This window comes from Triturus cristatus, chromosome 1_1, assembly GCF_964204655.1.
Source record: "Triturus cristatus chromosome 1_1, aTriCri1.1, whole genome shotgun sequence".
Lineage (NCBI taxonomy): Eukaryota > Metazoa > Chordata > Amphibia > Caudata > Salamandridae > Triturus > Triturus cristatus.
In genome coordinates, this window is record NC_140579.1 from 525,506,387 (window position 1) to 525,520,097 (window position 13,711).

Genomic DNA, 13,711 nt, shown 5'->3' on the forward strand with positions numbered 1-13,711 from the left:
AGGGACCACGGCATTGACTATAACCCCCGGGGAGGGACGATCATGCTGGCACAGGGGTCCTGTGCCCAATGTTACGTACGATAAACAGTTGCTTTTAGTATTACGTTTTTAAGCTTTTATATGTCGATCGTTTTTTACTGTAATGATTTTAATTAATTGATCACTTAATAAACAAATACAAAGACTTTACTCAGTCTGTCCCAAGGTGGTGGTAGACTTGGACGAATGGATTTTTGTCAATTAAAATATCTCCATAAATATCTCCATAAAGACTCAGTTTTTGAGTTCGCATGAAATTTTATCTAGATTCATTGAATAAATTGAATAAGTAAAGTTTTATTAGACAAATATTCTGAACATTATTTCATAAGCATTTAAGTAAAGATTGAATAGAAACAGAAAATACTCATTACCCTCGGCCTTAGGGCGATGACGAGAATGGTTCACCAGAACATGAACCGAAGATCACAGGATAGGTTCCCAGGACTGACTGACTGTCCCTCTAACCTCCTCAGACGTAATCCCTCCCGAGATAGAATCCTGCGACGGTCTCGTTCCTTTTCCACATCAACGTTTGAAGTCCAAAATTGACAAAGTCTTTTTCAGCATCAGAATGAAAAATCATCTCAACAGATAGCGTGTCGTGTTGAATAGATCAATGTAGAATAAGTGTGCACACCTCATTGTAAGCACAAGCTCTTTTATAACCTTTACACTAACTTGCTATACCCAAATTGAAACCTTTTAGGGGCTACATTCATTCTGATTGGTCCATTGGAGGGGTGGTGATGGTCACCTCATTGTCCTCCTTGCTCGAACCGGTTCCCAAACAATCAATGCATACAATAGTTCTCGTGATTCATCAGGTCAAAATGTACTTTCACTTTGTTAATGTATTTGCAACATTATTCGACAGTCATGAATTAGTTCATCTTCTGGAGTTTGATTCTCCCATCCGTTCCCATGCATTCATTCTGAACTCTTGGCACAACTCTTATTTTCTGGTCATACTGGCCTTGACATCTCTCACTCCGGGCATAGGCCACACACTCATGACTGGAACTTCCACTCTGCTCATGCGCGGGGGCCATCTTTATTTGGCGCACGCAATCATGTCTCTCTGCAGCAGTCATTTTTCAGGCGAGGCCTAGCAGGCCCGAACAGAACTAATATGTAAACAACATAGCAGAAATTAGACATAGAAAATAAGCCCTTCTGTTTACCACCCACCATTCTAATGACCCGTGTTAGGTGTTACCTAGCATAAGCGACCTTTCAAGCCATTTTACTTACCATCTGCATTCTTTGCCACAATATAATTTTACTACAAACGAAATACATGCAATTTACTTCTACTTTCTACATGAATCACAAACCTATGTTAATTTAATTTCACATTTGTAAATAAATTAGATTTTTGCAATGCCAGTTTCCTGCATGTAGTGTCTAATTAAAGGTGCATTTGTTGATTAATACATGCATTCAAACAGTTTAGTATTTTTAAAGGTATGAGGTCATTAATTCCGAAGGGGTACAAACAATTTTTGGGGGGTATTTCCTCTGCTCCATCAATATCCCCCTTTGGTGATTTTTAATATCACCACAAAACCATCTCTACCAATTTATCAGAAAGCATGTTTCTTGTCCTTTTTCATTTGTTAGCTCAAACAATTGTATTCTTCACATTCCGTCTCTTAGACTTGTTGTACATTTTCTCTTTAAATTCTTCGAATTCAATCTCTCCCATTTCTCGTTCTCTTTGTTTATTTTTCTCATTTTGTCTTTTTACTTTATTTTCTCCTTTTCTTTTTCTAATACATACACATGCTAATCGCAACATCAATGTCATTAACATTACTATTGTCACTGGTATTAGTATTTTCCCCACTAATGAACTACCTATTTCTGTAAACCATTTCTTTACCGAGGAAAAACTCTTACCAAGTTTCTCCAAAGCATCATCAACCTCCAGTGGGATAATTTCTTTATGCAAATTAGTAATATTCTTTGTATATCTTTGTATATTCTGACTTTTATCAGGAATGTAACTGCAACAATGTTGTACCTTCAGCATTCCACAGACTCCTCCCTCTTTTGCCAAAAGACTATCAAGGGCAAGTTGATTTTGCATCACCATATCTCTCATGGCAACCGTCTCAGTATTTACCATTAAAAACCCTTCAGCAGTATTCGTTGATAAACGATCTACTATTGTTGACAATTTCCGAATCTTATATGCATTAAAAGATATACCCACTGCTGGTATCAATGCTCCAAAAATATCACTAATTTCCCTTCTTCTACGTGTTAGTGGTTTACCTATCTCGTGAGTTTCTTTAGTTCCCCTATCTACATGAAATATCTTTGGAAAGACCAGGCCTAGATAACATGTTCCGTACCAATGGTCCGGCAAACTATAATAAGCTTTGTTCCCACTAATAAAATAGATCCCTGGGAATAATGGATATTTTCTTCCTTTGAATCCCCATCCCCCTATAATTCTATATGTATCTCGACATTCACTAGCACCCACAAAATAGTTGTCATACATAGTGTTATCTCAACGAATGCACAATTTCCCTCGTTGTGGCAAATCTAACCCTATTGCTACATTTGTTTCACTTTTATCATAACTTCCTTCCTCAAAACCCCAAGGTGGTGTTTTCATCTTTTCTCCTGTCACTTTTCTTTGAAACTTAACTCTTCTATCTTCTACCATGTCTAAAAATACTTTTTCTTCTTTCCTTAATCTACAAGTAAGATTGTGTCTAAATGCGTACTCTAATGTTAATTCTTTTGTTTCTAAGAAAAATTCTCCAAGAACTTTACCAGGCTTCACCTTGTTTAGTCCAGGAACTACAGAAAGTTTAGCAAAAACAGTCTCCATATCAGTATAATAATATTCTTAATTGCCTGTCTTATAAAATAAACTAGCCAACACACTGCAAGTTATTCCATACGTCAAAGGAAGGTGATGATATGTTACACCCTCTGTCACAGACGCAGGTAACTGCATGCAGACGTAACAAGCCGTAACATCCATTGTCTCTACATATTCATATAAAAGCTGTGCAAAAAACGTTCTTAGAAAAATCATTTATTGACCTGTCTGTATGAGGCTCGGTATTATCTATCTGTGCTGCAGTATTCTTTGTTCTATGTGCCTTATCACTATTTGTTTTATTGTTCATCCCAGACGTATTGTTTGCAGTTAATCTAAGTGGAATAATTAATGCTAAAATGAACCAAATAAGCATCAGTAAACCTGTACACTAAAAACACATTCTACACCTAGATTTTCTATTTTCATTCACTGCCATGGTAAACTGTAATCTAAGATATGTACAGAAAAATGTATCTCTCCACACTCGAAAATATGGCCTTCGAACCAACTGCCCTTAGCGTACTGTTTGGTCATTCAAAATTTTCTTTGATTTTGTCAGTTTGTCTTTATTCTGGTTTCTTCGGTCTCTTCAGGATCTGGAATTCTGACTGCCTCAGTTTCTGTTTCAGATGCCGAACTGGTGTCTGATATTTCCAGATGTCGACTTACAGGTCGATCTTCAGGATCTGGAACTTTGATTGTATGACTGGCATGAATCCAATTTTTCACACCTGCACACTTTACTGCTGTGGTAGTCACCAAGATCACCTGACGTGGTTTATCCCAACGAGGAACCAGGCAATTTCTTCTTCTGTGGATTTTTATGCGAACCCAGTCTCCCGGACTCAGATCATGAGCTGGATTTCTCTCAAGAGTGATCGCATCCGGTCCAACCTGATGAAACACAGAATGCACCACATCAGCCAATCCTTTGCAATAGTCCAGAATAAGATCATCAGTTATAGTCAGCAGTTTGTTGACAGGGACGAATGCTTGTCTCATTACTCATCCCATTATTATTTCATGAGTACTCAAACCTGTTTTTCTGTCTTGTACGCTCCTTATGCTCATGAGCACAAGTGGTAGGGCATCTGGCCATTTGAGTCCTGTGGCTAGACACATTTTTCCTAGCCTATTCTTGATTGTGCCATTTACTTGCTCAACCACCCCAGAAGCCTCTGGTCTGTAGGCACAATGCAGCTTTTGTTGAATGTCTAATGCTTCACATATCAGCTGGATAACTTCATTTTGGAAATGACTTCCTCTATCTGTTTCTATTGTTACCGGAAAACCATATCTAGGAATGAATTCTCTCAGTAGGAGTTTTGCTACAGTAATTTCATCATTCCTTCTTGTCGGATATGCTTCCACCCAACGAGAAAACAAACACACAACCACCAGACAACCACCAGGACATACCTCAGTCTGTTACTTGGGGGCATTTCAATGAAATCTTGTTGCATTCTGGTAAAAGGACCTCCTTCTCGTCCTATTGTTCCCAAACTCACTACTGTTTTCCTTCCATTATTCAACTGTTAACATATATGACATCTTTGACAAAGGCCTTCAGCTATAGCCCTAAATTTTGGGTTGTACCAAGTCTGTTTAAAAAGTCTGATCATTGCATCTCTACCTATGTGTGTCTGTCCATGGTACATCCATGCCATGTTAGAGATCATGCTATCAGGCATAACTGGTCTTTCATCCCTGTAAATCTAAACTTCATCTTCCTCTCTTTGTCTACAGCCTGATTTTATCCATTTATCTTTTTCCTCATCACTTGCTTCTTCCTGCAATTGTCTCACCTCTTTCCATGTTTTAATTGTGTTAGTAAACATCAAAGGACGTGAAACATGTTCTTTTTCCCTCCTCCGATTCATTGAGGTCATATGTCTGGCACAATATTGAGCTATTTCATCAGCAAATTTGTTGCCCTCTGTAATGTAGTCATCTCCATTCTTGTATGCAGCACATTTCACTACCGCAATCTGTTTAGGCAGCTGTATTGCCTCAAGCAACATTTTCACCATTCCTAATTGGACATCCTGAAGAAGTCATGAATCCCCTCTGGGACCAGATCTGTCCGAAATCATGTACCACTCCAAAGCCATACTGGCTATCCGTGATTACAGTGATTCGGAAATTTCTTCCCAGTTTGCAAGCTCGAATCAGAGCAATCAGCTCAGCAACTTGGGCTGAACGTATTCCTCTCAAACAAGATGCTTCCATTATGGCTGCCACCATACATACAGCATACGCAGCACTTAAAATTCCTTGTTTCGTTCTCAAGCACGATCCATCCACAAACATCACATAATCTGACTCTTCTAGAGGTTCATCTCTGATGTCAGGGCGGGGCTTCGTGCAGAACTCAAGTACATCCAATCAATTGTGATCAACGTCATCTTTGACCTCTGCATTTACTGCATCAGGCAATTAAGTGGAAGGATTCACACTTATGCATCTCACAATCGTTACATTGTCTGCACCCAAAATCACCTTCTCATATCAGGTTAATCGGCTACGTGTCATGAATTGGGTCTTTGTTCTGGTCAAAAAGATTTCAACTGAATGTGGGACATATACCTTTAAAGGCTATCCCATCACAATGCCTTCACTCTGTTCCAGACTCACACAAGTATCAGCTACTGCTTTTAGACATCCAGGCAATGCTTTTGCTAATGGGTCCAAAACAGCTGAAAAATATGTCATTGGCCGTCTCATTCTTCCATGCCTTTGTACTAGTACCGAAAGTGCACATCCGTCTCTTTCACTACAGTACAACTCAAATTCTTGCTCATAATCTGGCCTTCCCAATGCCGGGGATTCACACAACCTGTTTCTCAGTTGCTCGAAAGCTTCCATCTCTTCCTCATTCAACGCAATTGGATCCTTTACATCACTTTTTGTTAATCGCTGTAAAGGTTTTGCAATCAATGAAAATCCATTTATCCACTGTCGGAAATAACCAACCATTCCGAGAAACATTCTCACCTCTCTGTGTCATTGGGGCTCTCATTCCTTTAATAATCCTGATTATTTCTGTTGTTACTTTTCTCATCCCTTTTTCAATCTTATGACCTAAATACTGTACTTCTTGTTGACAGAACTGCAGCTTAGATGGGGACACCTTATGTCCTCCTTCTGCCCAATGATTCAATAATGCGATTGTGTCAGTAACACATGCCCCTTTTGTCCTTGATGCCACCAATAGGTCATCAATATACTGGACCATAACAGATTTCTCAGGCATTTTCAAACTTTCTAGATATTTCTTCAGAATCTTATTAAAAATGGAAGGACTTTCAGTATACCCTTGAGGAATTTGGCACCATGCCAAAATATGCTCGCCAAACCGGAAGGCAAATAATGGCTGGCTGTTAGGGTGTAATGGAATGGAAAAGAATGCATGGCACAAATCAATAATTGTGTACCATTCTGCATCATGAGGAATTTGATACAATATTACAGTAGGGTTTGGTACAATTGGACAACAGGGAACAACAATTTTATTCACCTTTCTCAAATCCTGCCCTATCCTATAGGTTTCATTAGGCTTTTTCAATCCCATTGTAGGTGAATTACAAGGGCTACTCATTTTTTCTCTCAGAATCCCTTGTTCAATCATTTTATCAATCACTGGTGTTATTCCTTCAATAATTTCTGGTGTTAATTTGTACTGTGGGGTATTCGGGTATTGCTTCTTCTTTTACAGTAATTTTTACAGGATCAATTCCTTTCATTAGACCTATATCTTCACCCGTAAAAAATCCCATACATCAGTCTTCACTATTCCTTTCAATTCAGTAGGGATTTTCTCTGCATCAAACACAGGGAATGTATCACATTTTTCTGGTTCAAGTGCGGACATAGTAATTTTATACAGAACATCATCATCTGATGTCTGAAAAGCAATACCATCTGGGGTACAGTAGATGGTGCAGTTCATTTTACAAAGTATATCGCATCCAAGTAAATTTACAGGACTTCAATTGCACACTACAAAACGGTGCATATCTTTAAAGGGACCAATTTCCACCTCTACTGGTTTTGTAAGAGGGGGTTTAATTTGTCTGTTGGAGACACCTACGACTTCGATGAATTCTCCTGAGAGAGGAAGGTTTGAAATCTTAACTGATTTTACAGTAGAACGGGTAGCACCAGTGTCCACAAGGAAAGTAACATTTACACCATTCACCTTTCCATCCACAAATGGACCTGACTGATCTACCTCTAGAGTTGCGCCAAGAACGCACTCTTCTTCCTCCCCTATGCACCGTCAAAAGCTTTCATCTGATTCATTTCCATCCGGTCGTAGCCAATACTGTGAAACAGCAGCTGCGCGCGGCAATTTCGTTACCTGTTCACCACCGTAGAATCCTGCCTCTGCACTGTATCTTTGAAGATTTACACTCTTTGGGAGAGGTGACTGCGGCACCTGACTCTGTTGAGTAACTACCTGTTGCTGTGGCGGTTGTTGATAACCCACCTCATGTTGCACCTGTGGATTTAATGATTTATTCTCGGTATTAACTTTTGGAGGTAATTTACACTCGTTTTTCCAATGCCCTAATTTTCCGCAATTATGACATGCCCATTTCTTTTTAGCTCCTTCTGTATTTATCTGACCTTTTCCTTTACCAATGTTTAGTTTCATTTTGGTCTGCCCTGCTTCATTAATCTGGTTAATTATCTGGGCTTCTTGCTGTTCTGTAACCTTCACCTGTGCCCACATTGCCTTTTCTTTGAGCTTACGTTGTCTTGCCTCAATGTCATCACTACAATATTTTGCATACCTTAGTACCTCATCCACTGTACTAGACTGCCAGTACAACATATGCTGCTTAATAATTTCACTTATCTCAGGTCTCAGACCATACACAAATCGGTAAACAAAGTGACTCATGTCTTTTTCACTCAGATTCTCATACCCACTGTACTGTTTAAAAACTAGAAGCAACCTTTCATAATAAGCGTGTACAGACTCTTTAAGTTCCTGAGTTGTTCTATCGATCTTTACCCAATCTGTTTCTTTCGGAGGAATCTTATTTTTCAAAAATTCATTACTTCTGGACCTGTGGCTCCTGTTTTTGCGTCTCTAGCATACTCTTCCTTTGGCCAATCAATTGTGATTTTACATTCTGTCCACAAATCAGCAGGTAAAACAAATTCAAACAATCCATCCAAATATTCCCACAATACTTTTGAAACCTTTACAACCCTTTCTACTTGTCTGTACCATTCTACAGGCTTTTCTCTCAATCTTGGAAAATCATTTGTAAATGACAATATATCCTGCCTGGACCATGGGACATGTACATAACCTCCTCCTGGAATTTCTCTCATCGGACATTCTACTACTGTTGGTTCTTTTTCTTTTACTGGGAAAGCTAATGTTGCTTTATCAGCCATACCTTCTTTTCTCCTTATCCACCTACTTCTCCACCTGTCCACATCTCCCCATTTTCTCAGTAACACAATTAGTTCTTTTATCTGTGTTAACCGTCCGGAAGTGTTCGGATTTTCTATATCTTTCTCACTAAAATCTACTCTGTAAGGTTTCTGTAATCCTCTAACTTTTGCAAAATCTACTCCCAATTCATTTGCTGTTTCTTCCAATTTTTAATGCAAATTCTTAGATCTCCAAGTAATACTTTTACACATAAACGTTTAATTCATCATCTTGATATGTTTTTAACCGATCTGTACCAATAGTCCCTAGAATCAGTTCTTCCGTGTCTATTTTTAATCTAACCACATCCAAAGGTTGTGGTTCTGTATCTGTCGTCTGCAAATTCTTGACCCACTCATTTCATTATTCCGCAGTTGGACCCACAGGGGTCATATTTAAATCTACTCTATTCACACTTTTCTGTGGTGTTTCAGTTGCTGATTCAACTCCCATAGGAATTTTATTTATTGGACTCTGATTTATTGTCAAATCCATAGGTGGAGTTAATCTGACTGAATCTGACCGAATAAAAGGAATGAGAGCCCCAATGACTCAAAGAGAAGTGAGAATGTTTCTTGGAATGGTTGGATATTGTCGTCAGTGGATTGGTAATTTTTCCCTGATTGCAAAACCTTTGGTATGCTTGACAAAGAGTGATGTAAAAGATCCCATTGAATTAAATAAAGAAGAGTTGAAGGCTTTTAAACAATTGAGAGATGGGTTGTGTGAAGCACCAGCTCTTGGCATGCCTGACTATGAAAAGGAATTTGAGCTCTATTGCAGCGAAATAAATGGATGTGCACTTTCTGTGTTAATACAGAAACACGGAAAATTGAGGAGACCAATTGCATATTTTTCAGCTATGTTAGACCCAGTAGCTGTAGTATTGCCTGGTTGTTTGAAAGCTGTAGCAGCGACTTGTAAGAGTCTGGAACAAAGTGAAGGAATTGTGATGGGATATCCTGTGAGAGTGTTTGTACCTCATGATGTGGCAATCCTTTTAACAAGGAGCCGCACTCAGTTCATGACGCATAGTCGTCTGACTAAATACGAGAAAGTCATCTTAGGTGCAACGAATGTGAGCCTTGTGAGATGTCTGAATGTGAATCCTTTAACATTGCTACCTGATGCTGAGAATGTGGAAGTCAGAGATGACGTGGATCATGACTTGATTTCTGTACCAAACCACGTCCTGATATAAAAGATGTACCTTTAACAGAAAGCGACTATGTAATGTTCATGGATGGATCATGCTTCAGAACAGATGAGGGAATTCTGAGGGAAGCATATGCAGTATGTACGGTAGCAGCTGTATTGGAAGCATCTTGTCTGAAAGGAGTAAAATCAGCCGAAGTTGCTGAACTTTTTGCATTAGCAAGAGCATGCAAGTTGGGAAAGAATGTGAGAGTGACTGTGATAACCGATAGTCAATATGGCTTCGGTGTAGTGCATGACTTTGGGCAAATCTGGTCCCTAAGAGGGTTTTTGACATCGAGTGGAACTCCAATAAGGAATGCTGAAGTGGTTGGAAAATTGCTTGAGGCGATACAGCTGCCTAAGCAGTTAGCAGTGGTGAAATGTGCTGCGCATGCCAAGTCCACTGATTATATTTCAGCTGGCAACCGGTTTGCCAATGACATGGCTCAGTATTGTGCATGAAATCAGAACTCAGTCAATCGTGGGAGAGAAAAATAAATGAATTCATGTCCCTTGTTGTTTACTAACACTGTGAATACATGGGAAGAAGTGAGGCAGTTGCAGGAAGAAGCAGGAGATGAGGAAATGAGACAGTGGGTAAAAGCAGGATGTGCACCACGGGAAACAGATCATGTGTGGGTTTATCGAGATGGAAGACCAGTTATGCCTGATAGCATGGTTTCTACCATGGCACGGATGTATGATGGACAAGCACATGTAGGAAGAGATGCTATGATCAGACTTTTCAAACAGACATGGTATAATGCAAAATTTAGACTTGTAGCTGAAAGCCTTTGTCAAAGATGCCTTATATGTCAGCAATTCAATCCTGGAAGAAAAACAGTGGTAAGTCTAGGAACGATAGGACGAGAAGGAGGGCCTTCCACAAGAATGCAGATTGACTTCATTGAAATGTCCCCCTGCAACAGGTTGAGGTATGTTCTAGTGATGGTTTGTCTGTTCTCTCGATGGGTGGAAGCATACCCAACAAGAAGAAGTGATGGAATTACAATAGCCAAGCTATTATTGAGAGAGTTCATTCCTAGGTTTGGTTTTCCAGTCACGATCGAGTCAGATAGAGGAAAACATTTCCATAATGAAATCATGAAATTAATTTGTGAAGCATTGAATGTACAACAGAAACTACATTGTGCCTATCGCCCAGAGGCTTCTGGTGTGGTAGAACAGGTAAATGGCACCATTAAAAACAGATTAGGAAAAATGTGTTTAGCCACAGGATTGAAATGGCCTGATGTCTTGCCTCTGGTACTCATGACTATAAGATCTATTCTAGATAGGAATACAGGTTTGCGTCCTCACGAGATAGTGATGGGGAGAGCAATGCGACATGTTTTCATACCAGTCAACAAGCTATTGCCTATATCTGATGACTTGGTGTTGGATTATTGCAAGGGGTTGTCTGATTCCGTTCATTCTGTGTTTCATCAGGTTGGATCGGATGCTACCACTCTTGAAAAGAAGCCAGCCCATGATCTGAGCCCAGGTGACTGGGTGAGAATAAAAGTGCATAGAAGAAGAAATTGTTTGGTCCCAAGGTGGGGTAAACCACGTCAGGTGATCCTGACCACGAGGACAGCTGTAAAATGTGCAGGAGTGAAAAACTGGATTCATGCTAGTCACACCTTGCAAATTCAACAAGGAAGAAGAATACTTTGAAGAATCAGATACAAGTTCCGAATCAGATACTGAAGAAATAAGAGCAAGACAAACTCCTGAAAGGGGGAGTCGGAACCAAGTCCAGCTATAGCACCAGAGAATCTTCCATTAAGAAGAAAATTGCAGATTTCTGACACCAGCTCAGAATCAGACACTGCACCAGTGCAAGCACATAAGAGTGAAAATAAAAATAAAGAAGAGACTGTCAAAGAAATTCTTGATAAAAAAGTTCCGAATGAAAAGTCAAGAGAAATTCCACCTGAAATAACAGAAATAGATGGTAAGGTACCAGATACAGAGAGTGAGGGAAAGATTTTTGCGGAAGACCGCCGAGGAGATGTAGGGAAAGCATACATCCAGGTAGAAGAAGGGACAGTTAGTCAGCAGGAAGATTGTGTGGAAGAACCATGAAGAGGGACAGAAGTAGGTAAGAAAAAGAAAGTGGTGGAAAGAAGAATTACTGAAAGTAAAAGTCAAGTTGGAACTGAATCGGAGGACAGTGACGAAGAAGTACCAGAAGGTCGAGTCCTGAGGAAAAGAGCATGGCGAACTGAGAGAAATAAAAAAGGGAAGTAAGCAAAAAAGGTCAGCAAAGGATGAAATTTGGCCAAACAAGATTAAGAGATTGAGATACAGATTGACACGAGTAAATTCATCTAGAGCTGAACAAGTGAATGAGGTGTCTAGCCAAGAGAAATCAAAAGACGTTGAACAGACACCATCAGAAGAAAGCAAGAGAACGAGAAAACCTAACCAGAAGTATAAGTCACCAGAATGGTTGTATGTGGCACTTCCTGAAGTACGAGAAGAGGCAGATAGCCAAGGAGATATAGAGGTGACTGTACCAGAAGTGGTTGAGGACGACGAAGAATCGGAAATCCTGAGAGTTTTCTTGTCTGACATCAGGGAAGAGACGGATGTTCAGGAAATTCTGAATCAAGATTGTGAAAGAAAAGTGAAAGACGATCAAATGCCAAATTGAAGAGGACAAAAGTGCTCTAGAAAAAGAAACTTGAAAAATCACTAAATAAAAGACATAAACAGAAAAAGAACCAAGTAGGTGCTTAGAGCCTTGGGTTAGACAAAACTAGTTGTGAAGTAGAAGAGGCTAAGTCAAAAGACACTGATCATTTTTTTCGAAATGGCAAACACAGAAAGTAGAAAATCTACATGTGTGTTCCGTAGAAGATGGTGCAAAATGTGTTGTTATTGTACAGGATTACTAATGCTTCTGTGGAGTGCCTTATGTTTAATGGTCTCATTTAAGGTTACATTAGAAACAATAGAAGGTCATAGTGAGAATAAGACTAATGTAGAAAAGATTCAGAAAATTTATCTGACTAAAATAGATACAAATTACTTACAAGATAGGTCCATAACTGATTTTTCTAACAATGTTTTCTCAAAATTATTGTATGAATATGTGAAGACAATGGATGTGAGGGACTGTTATGTCTGCATGCAGTTGCCTGCATCAGTGTCTGAGGGAGTGACGTACCATCACCTCCCAGTAACATATGGAATAACATGTAGCGTATTAGCAAGTTTGTTTTACAAAATAAGGAGAGTAGAATATTATTTTTCAGATGTAGATAACATATTTTCACAAGCACCTGTAGTCAATAAACTGAATAAAGTAACACCTGCTAAAGTGTTAGGTGAATTTTTCTTAGAAACTAAAGCATTACCATTAGAGTTAATATTTTGAAATAATTTAACTTGTAGTCTGAAAAGAGAGGAGAAGACTTTCTTAGATATGGTAGAAGAAAGCAGATTAAAAATGCAAAAGAAGAAAAGACAGTTTGGGATGTTGAAAGAGAAAAACATTTGAAAGGAGAAGCTAGTCCAAAAATGGCTCTAGATTGGCCTCAGAAAGGGAAGTTGTGTATTAGAAGAAATCAAACTGCATATGATAACTATTTTGTAGGCACAAGTGATTGCCATGATACTTATAGAATCATGGGTGGATGGGGATTTAAAGGAGAAAATGATCCAGTTTTTCCTGGATTATATTTTATCTGCGGGAACAAAGCTTATTATCGATTACCCAACCATTGGTATGGCACATGTTATCTAGGCCTGGTTTTCCCAAAGATATTTCATGTGTGAAGAGGAAAAGATGGTGCACATGAGATAGGTAGGCAACTAACACGTAGGAGAAGAGAATCTTGGTCAGAAATTGTAGGAGACATTTTTGGAGCGTTGATACCAGCAGTTGGAATATCTCTGAATGCACATTAAATTAGAAAATTATCAACAGTAGTGGATCGCTTGTCAACAAGCACTGCTGGAGGATTTTTATTGGTAAATACCGAAATGGTTGCCATGAGAGCTATGCTAATGCAAAATCGACTTGCCCTTGATATCATTTTGGCAATATAGGGTGGAGTCTGTGGAATGCTGAAAGTTCAACACTGTTGTACTTACATTCCTCATGAATGTCAAGATTTAAAGACGTATATAAAGAATATAACTGATTTGCATGAGGAGATTGTTCCACT